This window comes from Euprymna scolopes, chromosome 31 (assembly GCF_053919585.1).
Source record: "Euprymna scolopes isolate OS-2025 chromosome 31, ASM5391958v1, whole genome shotgun sequence".
Classification (NCBI taxonomy): Eukaryota; Metazoa; Mollusca; class Cephalopoda; order Sepiida; family Sepiolidae; genus Euprymna; species Euprymna scolopes.
The window spans coordinates 11,005,471-11,017,588 of record NC_136512.1 but is presented as its reverse complement, the minus strand read 5'-3'; positions in this window follow the sequence as shown (position 1 = coordinate 11,017,588).

Here is a 12,118-nt window from a genome sequence, read left to right as displayed (position 1 = left end):
CAGATCCGTTCATATCAACACGCGTTTTTCTTTTTTCTTTTGTATTAGATATCTTTCAGTTTTTTATACCAGATATTTTTCTGATTTTTTTTTTTTTCATGGAGACGGGTAAACTCACCATTCTCAATTTCGCGATGTCAACAAACATCACCGGCGTCATAATCGTGGTTTAGGTTTCGTACTCATTTTCGCAGGTCTATATTATGTCCCCTTTCGAGATCTGTTGGCCGCAAATTCTATTGGGATGCAACCCTAAACTTAGTAAAACATTGTTCGAAAATCGCGGAGGGGATCAAAATATTCGTGACGAGCATGAGAATAACACGACCACAAATGCGAGGACTAACCCAAAATTAAACGTCACTTTCCCGACAAGTGACCACAAAACTTTCCCAACAAATGACCGTAAAACACCGGTAATGCAGTCAGAATTTGGAAGCGGGGCGTCGCATATATCGGAGGATATTCGATAAGACGGGTCAGAAAAACTGGAGCACCGGTCGTCATCCGGTGTTATAAAACAGCACTGTTTCCTGGCTTGAGATGACCATTTACATTCGCCTTCGCGCGTCCAAATTTTAATGGATCAGAATCGATTCTTAGAAAAAAAAATATTTATTTACTATATTTTTTTCGTAGTTTTTTTTAATAAAAGTATATAGATTTTCAGTAATTATTTAGGTTGAATTAACTTTAAAAAAAGAAAAACTAGGATGCTAATGCAGAGTGATCCGCGCTATTTTTTAAATCGTATTTCCACGTTTAAAGTTTTATTACATGTTTTTTTATCAATTGTAAGATTAAAGTACAGAATATGTAAAAAAAAACAAAAAAAAAACCCTCCCTCCCCATGTTTAGAATGTCTTTTTAAATAATAATGTTAGCATTTCAGCACGGATCACTCTCTGCATGAGTACCAAATCTAAATATATATTTAATTTCTAATTAATATAAAATTTATTTCTTCCGCCGGCCATTTAAAGATGAAGTAATAATTATAGTTTAAGAATCGTTAATATTATTTTTCTCTATTTCTGTTTACCAGTAAATATAAAATTATAATTCTCATAATTTACGAATCGTTAATAATAAAAAAAAAAAAAACACGGTGAGAAAAGATCGTTGATAAATGTAAATGATAAAAAAATGATTTTCAAATGAAATAACACTTATTTTGATTTTTTTTTTTTTTCGTAATTATACATAAACCTTATCTGTAAAATATTCATTTAGATTTATAGTTTGAGATATTCGATTTAACAGATGTTAAGATATTTGTATAACATTAAATAACTTTACTACGCTAAAATATTAGGTGCTTGTGCAGTATAGGTCACGCTGGAGAATTTTGAACGAGCTTGTGACGTACAGGCCCGATTTGATATTTTTGAAGGTGCTTGTGCAGTATAGGTCTGATGTGAAAATTTTGGAGGAGCTTATGCACTATAGATCGGATTTGACAATTTTGAAGATGCTTGTGCAGTATCGGTCCAACTGGACAATTTTTAAAGTGGTTGTGTAGTATAGGTTCAAATTTGATAAATTTGAAGGTGCTTGTGCAGTATAGGTCCGAGTTGAAAATTTTGAAGGAGCTTGTGCAGGATAGGTTCGATTTAAAAAAAATTCAAGGCGATTGTTCAGTATTAGTCCGATTTGTCAAGTTTGAAGGTGCTTGTGGTGTATACTCATGTAACAATTTTGAAGGTTCTTGTGCGGCATAGGTCCAATTTGACAATTTTGAAGTGTGCTTGTGCAGTATAGGCCGGTATGATAATTTTGAAGGTGCTTGTGCAGTATAGGTCCAATTTGACAATTTTGAAAGAGCTTGTGCGGTACAGGTTGGATTTGACTTTTTTGATGGTGCCTGTGATGTATACGTAATACTTGAAAATTTTCAAGGTGCTTGTGTAGTATAGGTCCGATTTGACAATTTTTAAGAGGCTGGTACAGTATTGGTCCGATTTAACAATTTTGAAGGTGCATGTGCAGTATAGGTTCGATTTCAATATTTGAAGTGCTTGTGCAGTATAGGTCTGATTTGACAAGTTTGAAAGTGCATTTACTGTGTACATTCGATTTTAAAAAATTTGGTGCTTGTGCAATATGTTCAATTCGACAATTTTGCAGGGGCTACTGCAGTATGTCCAATTTGACAATTTTGAAATGGATTTGAGTAATATAAGTCCGATGTGAACGTTTTGAAGGTGCTTGTGCAGTATAGGTTCGATTTGACAACTTTGAAGATGCTCGTACTGTATAGGTTCAATTTTTAAACATTTGAAGGTGCTTGTGCGGTATAGGTACGATTTGAACATTTTGAAGGCGCTTGTGCAGTATAAGTCCGATTTGACAATTGTGAAGATGGTTGTGCGATTTGACAATTTTGAAGGTTCGTGAGCTGTATATGTCCGATTTGAGTTTTTAAACTGCTTGTACAGTATTGGACCAATTTGACAATTTTAAAGCTACTTGTGCAGTATTGGACCGATTTGACAATTTTTAAGGTGCGTGTGTATTATAGGTCCGATTTGACAATTTTGAGGGTTCTTGTGAAGTACCGTTCCGATTTGACAATTTTGAAGGAGCTTGTGCAGGACAGAACAAATTTGACAATTTGGAAGGTGCCTATGCAGTATAGGTCCGACTTGCCTATTTTGAAGGTGCTTGTGATGTATGGGTCTAATTTGACAATTTTGAGGGTTCTTGTAAAGTACCGGTCCGAATTGACAAATTTGAAGGAGCTTGTTCAGTGTTGGTCAGATTTTACAATTATGAAGGAGCTTGTGCAGTACAGATCAAATTTGACAATTTGGAAGGTGCCTATGCAGTATAGGTCCGACTTGACTATTTTGAAGGTGCTTCTACATTGTAGATTCGATTTAAAAAATTTGATGGTGCTTGTGCTGTATAGGTCCGATTATACAATTTTGAAGATGCTTGTGCAGTATAGAACGGATTTGACTATTTGAAAGGTGCTTGTGCGGTATATGTCTGATTTTACAATTTTGAAGGTGCTTGTGCAGCAGGTCCGCTTTGACAATTTTATGGAGCTTGTACAGTATTGGTCCGATTTGACAATTTTGAAGATGTTTGTGCAAAATAGGTATGATTTAAAACATTTGAAGGTCCCATTTGACAATTGTGAATGTGCTTGTTAAATGAGTCCGATTTGAAAATTTTTAAGGTGCTTCTGCAGTGTAGATTCCATTTTTAAAATTTGATGGTGCTTAGGCAGTATATGAACTGTGACAATTTTGAAGGTGCTTGTGTAGTATGTCAGATTTGAAAAATTTAAAAGTTGTGTTGTATAGGGGCGATTTTAAAATTTGAAGGCGCTTTTGCAGTATAGGTCCGATTTGACAATTTGAAAGATGCTTGTGCAGTATAGGTTATATTATAAAAATTTGAATGTGCTTGTGCAGTATAGGTCCGGTTTGACAATTGTGAAAGTGATTGTGCAATATTGGTCCGATTTGACAATTTTGAAAGTGCTAGTGCAGTGTAGGTCCGATTTGAAAATTTTGAAGGTGCTTGTGCAGTTTATGATCGATTTTTAAAATATGATTCTTGTGCACTATAGGTTCGACTTAAAAATTTGAAAGTGCTTGTGCTGTATAGGCCCGATTTGACAATTTTAAAGGTATTGTGTAGTTTAGGTCCGATTTGACAATGTTTAAGGTACTCATGCAGTATGGCCCCGATTTGACAATTTTGAGTGTGCTTGTGTAGTATAAGGTCATAAATTTCGTGAAAAATATTGAATATTTCCACCCCCTGTCTTTCCAAAATTATAACTCCTCGAAAAATGTAATTCAACTGCTTCAATATAATCCCAAAAATATACAGTATAAAACACGGAATATTTTGTATATTCATAATATTTTATGTAGGGTAGGAAGTTTTATATAGTATTGTGCATTTTTAGATTTTTTGTGTTTCGGATTAGTGTTTTTTTTAATAGCTTTTCTCTTTAAAGATAAAAACGACTAATTTTTGTTTACAAAGGAATATTTTACGTTACACCGGTCAAGGGGAATAAAAAATCGACAAATTACTTAAAGTATTGTCATCTGGAGATATTACTAAATCGTAGAGATTCGACTACAAATCGAATGATTCCCTGTTCAGCCAGAGTGTACCTCGCTATTATATTTTAATTTCTTATAAATGCATGATAGAAGTGGTACCATCAAAAAATCGCCGGAAATCATTTCTTTGTTTGCTTATTTTAAACTAACTATTAATCAGACGTGACATTTCCAGGTCATTAATGGTCAAGCCCAAATATCAGTTGACGTGATATTATAACCAAACAGAACTTTGAACGACATTATCATTATTTTATATTTTTAATTTTTTGTTTTGTGAATTACTAAAGGCAAATTATTCCTCGTAATATATAATATTCAGTAGAAGATTGATTCTATTATAATACGCATGTCATCCGCATGAATTAAAAGATCACGTTTAAACGTATTTTATGATCAGGCAACGCCAGGCGACCAGCTAGTTTATCTTATCTGCGTGCTTATGTAAAATGTATATCATGCCAACTATGTCTCCTACTTGAATGGTTTATAATGTTTTTTTTAGAACGTAGCTTACTAAAATATATTTGCATAATGAACTACTGATGTGTTGTTGCAAAAAAAAAAAGTATATATTTTATTTGTTTCTTGAAAAAAAATATACCCGCGCGCGCAAAAAAAAGGTAAAACTAGCTGATACAATTTGAAAACCTTAGGAGCCAACTGCTTCAATATAATCCCAAAAATATACAGTGAGCAAAACACGGAGTATTTTGTATATTCATAATTTGGTGTAGGGTGGGAAGTTTTATATAGTACTGTTCATTTTTAGATGTTTTTTTTGTTTTAATTCTTTTAAAAATAGACTTTCTCTTTTAAAGATGAAAAAGACTAATTGTTTACAAGGGAATATTTTACGTTACACCGGTCAAGGGGAATAAAACATCAAATTCTTTAAAAAAATTTTCATCTGGAGATATAACTAAGTCGTAGAGATTCGACAACAGATGAATGTTCGGTCCGAGTGTACCTCGCTATTATATTTTAATTTCTTATTATAAATGCATGATAGAAGTGGTACAATATAAAAATCGCCGAAAATCATTTCTTAGTTCACTTAACTAAACATTAATCAGACGTGACATTTCCAGGGCATTCATAATCAAGCCCAAATATCATTTGACGCGATATTATAAGCAAACAAAACTTTGAACGACATTATTATTGTATATTTTTAAATTTTTTTTTTTTTGTGAATTACTAAACAAGGAAAATTATTCCTCGTAATATATAATATTCAATAAGGGATTGATTATATTATAATGCGTGTGTTATCCGCCTAAATTAAAAGATCACGTTTAAGCGTATTGTATGACCAGGCAACGCCAGGCGACCAGCTAGTTTACGATGAATATATCTTATCTGGGTACTTATGTAAAATGTGTATCATGCCAACCATGTCTCCTACTTGAATGGTTTATAATGTTTGGCTTCATAAATATTTTTCAGAACGTTGCTTACTAAAATATATTTGCATAATGAACTATTGATATTTGTTGTTGAAAAAAAAAAAAAGCGTACACAAAACCGCCTCGTCGTTCGGTATTTTCCGTAGACTCGTTTTCACGTCTGCTCCAGTGGTCTGTTTTTATAAAAGACGGTCCTCCAAATTTGCTTATGTGCGCGAGAACACATTAGATTCTGCGAGACTGCATTGTTATATAAGGCTATAGGCGCCATATTGGATCATTTTCAGCATCAAGATGCTGCGTCGGCAAAGCGTAAACCGAGGCAGTTTAAGAGGTAAGCCTCATTCCCACAATTTTCGCCACAATATCTTTGATGTTTTCAATTTCCGACGAAATAATCTTCGTTTGTCTTTTCTTGCTTGACTTTTAATCAGACATTTTTTCTTTAGTTTTACATGTGGATCAAGTAATTCAAGTAATATTTTTACTTGTACATTATTTAAAAAAAAAAATTTTAATGTTCAGTTCTTTTTAAATTACGAGTATTTGTTAAAATGACGATCCTTATTTTGAATTAAAGAAAGCATTAATAACAGATTTATTTGACACATAAAATAATTCATTTAAAATACCAGAATGCGTACACATTTTTAAAACAAACTGTAGAATAAAAACGTCATATTCTTTATTAAATAGTTTACTTCGTTCAAGACATCATGAAGATGTTTTCTAACTCCGAGGGACGTTCCAAAAGTAATGCCTCCTAATTTTTATTTCGCCCGAAAGGGTTAGAGTAAATTACAGACAACATTGGATAATACGTGAACGCATACACTCACGATCTAAGAATTCCATCTCTCTGTTTCAGATATTGACGGTATGAGACCCTAAGGAAGCCACACCTGTCATAGACTACGTCAGAAGCAAATATGCGTCATTGAATTCCTCCATGCAGAAAGATTACATCGATCAGCATTCATCGCCGACTGGTGAATGTTTAAGAAGCCGACGCAGTTGGTGTCAGCACAGTTCAGAGATGGGTTCGTCGATTAAAGAATATTGACAGACGAGTTATAAAGCGTGCTCAGATTTTTACGACCGAGGCATCAAAAGAGGCTGGCAAAAGTGAATTGTGAATGGTGGTAATTATGCAGAAAAATATATTCTTGAGCAAAAAAGGTCGCTCGTTTTAATGTTACCGTTTCCGTGGTTGTAGCATTTTAATGTTTTATTTCTCAGAAAAAATTAAGAAGTCTTACTTTTGGAACAACCCTAGTATTATCAAACATACAATCGTTTTAATTTGTTCTAAAATTCTTATCTCGTGCATTAAAATTACACATTCAGTTTCGGTTTATTTAATATACCTGAGATTTATTTCTATCACTAATTAAAAAAATCGCAAAAACATTCAAATCCAAGAAAACAAAGTAAAGGGTAATGAAGTAAAAATATTAATATCGAAGAATGTTTTTATATTTTTTGAAAACATTAAAAGATGCATTCTTCGTTGAAATGAGTGAAATAATTTGAGGCAAGTAAAAAAAAAATTTAAAATTGTTTTCAAAATAAGAATGTTGGCAAAAAAATGTTTATTGTAAGCCACTGATTTATAAAATTGTTTGAATACTTGAAGGTTAGTAAAAAATAAATCCAAGTTAATAAATCTAAGTTAATACTGCTATAAAATTAGTTGAATCGCTTGTGGTTAGTCAAAAATATGATTTTTATATATTTGAAAAAAATGTTTGCAAACGATCAAATATATTTCAATTGTACGGAAACATTCATGAATAATAGTTTGAAATTAAAAAAGCTCAATTAAAAAATATTAAATCAAATAACTTGTCTAAAGATTTAATTTCGAATTCTTTAGTCAATTACAAAAGGAACAGTTAATTCCATTACAAGTTGACATTGACTAAATTAATTACTATTATAATTAAAATTTTGAATCTCTTAAATCCTGTTATTCTGTCATTAAAATTACAAATTTAGTTTTGCTTTATGAAATTTTACATATTTTGATTATTCAAAATATTCAGAAAATGAATAAAAATTCAAATCAAAGATAAAATGTACTAAAGAATGTATTGAATAAATTTAGTAAAAATAATAAAGTAAAAAATATTGATTAAAAATTTAAAATATATCGATGAATGTGTTTTTATAATTTTGAAAAGATATTGGCCGAAAATGAGTTTAATTGTCTGCAAGCGATTTCATTAAAATTGGTTGAAAAATTTGGAAGTTAGTAAAAAAAAAGAAATAAAAATGTGAAATATGTTCATCTGTTTCGGAGCAAAAATCTGAAAATTCGTTCTCCAACTTCTTGATAATATTTAAAAATCATATTTTTTCTGTTACATTACAAAATATGATTTACGATGTATAAACGTTATCTGCCTATTGCTATTTAAAACATGCATCATATAAGCCACGTTTCCTACTGAAATGATTTGTAATGTTTGATTTCGTAAATCTCTTTCAGAACGTTGCTTACTAAAAGATATTTCCATAAGGAACAATCAATATATTTTATTTTTTCCAATTTCCGTACAGTCATCCGACGAAATCGTCTTCGTTCGGCTTTTCTTGCTTGACTTTTATTCGGACATTTTTTTCCTTTTTACGACTGGGTTATCTCCGTCTTAACTATCAGCAGGTTGCTCTTAATCAGAATCAAAATCAAATTCTTGTTTTCGATTGTCGTCAATACTGCAATCTGAAATAAACAAAGATAATCCAATTTTATAATGTCTTATCATTTATATATTTAAGTAAAAATATTTTGTATTCCAATGTTTCATCATTAAACTAAATATAAATATGTAATACATATATGTATCATTTGTAACCTACTTGAAAATACACATAATTTACTAAAAATATTTTAGTATTGACATGCAATTTAGTCATTTTTTACATATTTTAATAAATATACGTATTTTAACTAATGTCGTATAAGACTCTTGAAGTATTAATATTATCATAAACATATTGAACTCTTAATATGTAATTGACTATCATTAACGTAGTGTTTAGTGCTAATGCATAAAATCATATGTTTAAAATGTATAATATTTTGATATTAAACATATATCTTACAATAGTCTGCATAAAATAGTTCCGGATATTTCTTCCTTCGTTTTTCTTCTAGATTTACTCCGTTCAAACGATCAGCAATGTCGTCAACTTCATCAGTGTAGAATTTTCGTTTCGATGCTTTTCTCTCATTGTTTAAACAATACTGATTATTGACGTCTATTTTGATATGTGAAATATACAATTTAGTAAAAGATAATAAAGTAAAAAATATTGATTAAAAGTTTAAAAATATATCGATGAATGTGTTTTTATAATTTTAACAAATATTGGCCAAAAATGACTTTAATTGTCTGCAATCGATTTCATTAAAATTGGTTGAAAAATTTGGAAGTTAGTAAAAAAAAAAAGGAATAAAAATGTGTGAAATATGTTAATCTGTTTCGGAGCAAAAATCTGAAAAATTCGTTCTCCAACTTCTTGATAATCATATTTAAAAATCATATTTTTTCTGTTACATTACAAAATATGATTTACGATGTATAAACGTTATCTGCATATTGCTATTTAAAACATGCATCATATAAGCCACGTTTCCTACTGAAATGATTTGTAATGTTTGATTTCGTAAATATTTTTCAGAACGTTGCTTACTAAAAGATATTTCCATAAGCAACAATCAATATATTTTATTTTTTTCAATTTCCGTACAGTCATCCGACGAAATCGTCTTCGTTCGGCTTTTCTGGCTTGACTTTTGTGATATTTTTTCCGTTTTACCACTGGGTTATCTCCGGCTAAACTATCATCAGGTTCCTCTTCATCAAAATCAAATTCTCGTTTTCGATTGTCGTCAATACGTCAATCTGAAATAGACAAAGATGATCCAATTTTATGTCTTATCATTTCTATATTTAAGTATAAATATTTTATTTTCCAATGTTTCATCATTAAACTAAATATAAATATGTAATACATATGTATCATTTGTAACCTACTTGAAAATACACACATAATTTACTAAAAATATTTTAGTATTGACATGTAATTTAGTCATTTTTACATATTTTAATAAATATACGTATTTTAACTAATGTCGTATAAGACTATTGAAGTATTAATATTATTATAAACATATTGAACTCTTAATATGTAATTGACTATCATTAACGTAGTGTTTAGTGCTAATGCATAAAATCATATGTTGAAAATGTATAATATTTTGATATTAAACATATATCTTACAATAGTCTGTATAAAATAGTTCCGGATATTTCTTCCTTCGTTTTTCTTCTAGATTACCTCCGTTCAAACGATCAGCAATGTCGTCAACTTCATCAGTGTAGAATTTTCGTTTCGAGGCTTTCCTCTCATTGTTTAAACAATGCTGATGATTGACGTCAATTTTGATATCTGAAATATACAAAAATATGGCCCAATTCATATTCATACACATTTAAGCATTGATATGTAGTTTGTTAATATTTCATTTTGATCGTATTTATGAATTAACATGTAATTTACGAATGTCCCATAATTAAATAACGTATATATTTAAGTATTAATACTAAATTTACTAATGTCTTATAATTTTCATATTGAAACATCAATATATAATTTACTATTACCTCATCGATTACGTGTTTAATATTTAACATATAATTTAATAATGCATCCCTACAAACGTTTTTTTAATATTAACATGTAATTTACTGTTGTCTCATTATGAAAGTATGTAAGTATTAATATGTAATTTACTAATATCTCACTATTAAAATATTTTGGTATTCATGTAATTTACTAACATCTCATTATTTACGTATTTAAACATTAATATGTAATTTTATAATTTTCTAGTCATTAATATTTTATAAAAGTATGTAAGTATTAATATATAATTTACTAATATCAGATTATTTACATATTTAAACATTAATTAAAGTATTAATATTTACTGTCATATAATAAACATATTGAACTCTTAATATATAATTGACAAATGTCTCAACATTAACGCATTGTAAGTGCTAATACATATAAAGATATGCTGAAAAAAGTATATTTTGATAGTAAACATTTTAGATTAATTAGCAAAATATAGTTTCGTCTTTGATAAACCAGAAAAAAATAAACTGCAAAGTTTTTAAGAAATAGTTTTAAATAAAAATAGTTAGATTTGTAAACTTTTTGCAGGTGAAACTACGAAAAAAAAATCGTTATTATTTTAATTATTTAAAACATTCAGAAAATGAATTCAAATCAAAAATAAAAAAAGTACTAAATAATTTGTTGAATAAAAATATGCATCATATAAGCAACGTTTCCTACTGAAAGGATTTATAATGTTTGATTTCGTAAATCTCTTTCAGAACGTTGCTTATTAACAGATATTTCCATAAGGAACAATCAATATATTTTATTTTTTTCAATTTCTGAAGTTATCCGACGAAATCGTCTTCGTTCGGCTTTTCTGGCTTGACTTTTTTGATATTTTTTCCTTTTTACGACTGGGTTATCTCCGTCTGAACTATCAGCAGGTTCCTCTTCATCAAAATCAAACTTTCGCTTTTGATTAACGTCAATACTGCAATCTGAAATATACAAAAAAGATGATCCAATTAATATCCATACAAATAAAGTGCTAGTGCACTTAATGATCCGCGCTATTTTTTAAATCGTATTTCCTAGTTTTATTAAAGTTTTTTTACGTTTTATGGTTTTTTTTTATTCAATTGTAAGGTTGAAGTATAGAACAAAACACCCTCCCCTCCCCATGTTAAGAATGGCTTTTTAAATAACTTTATTTCAGTAGTGATCAATAACTGCACTAGTACCATAAACTATTTGTTTAATGACATTTGTGTATTTCTTACGAACTACCAAACTACATACGAAACAAATATTTATTAAATTGAAAAAATAGTAAGGTATATATAATTTTATTTCACGCAATTCCAATGCGATTATACGTCGTTTAAAAGCTCTTGTATGAAGTCCAAAATTGTTTTGATATTTGATTAAAGCTATCCTATCTTCATTATTCTGAAATGTCGAAAAGTTTCATTTATTTATATAAACAAATAATTGAATTGACTAAACTTATTTAATTAAAATTTGTCTATGCATCAGAAACAACAAAAAAAAAACGGGCTACTAGTGCAGAGTGATCCGGACGTAAATAATAACATTTAAAAGCCATTCTTAACATGTGAAGGGAAGGGGTTTTGTACCTATTCTATACTTCACCCTTACAATTGAATAAAAAACATAAAACTTTAATCAAACTTGGAAATACGATTTAAAAAATAGCGCGGATCATGCCTATTTTTTAAATCATTCCTATTTGTGCTTGTATTATTTACGAATTTTCATCGAACAAAAACATCCCCCACAAAAATGTTACATTATGTTGGGATTATTTCATCAACAAAAAGAGGGGGGTTGTAAGAAAAGGCAGGAAGGGCTTGCAACGAAATGGTGACGTTGCTTACAAGCAGTCTTTTCTTTCCTTGTAAAGGTAACAATTAACTGGTAACGTTTGCCGAACAACAGTAACGAGGTAATCGGTCTAAGAGA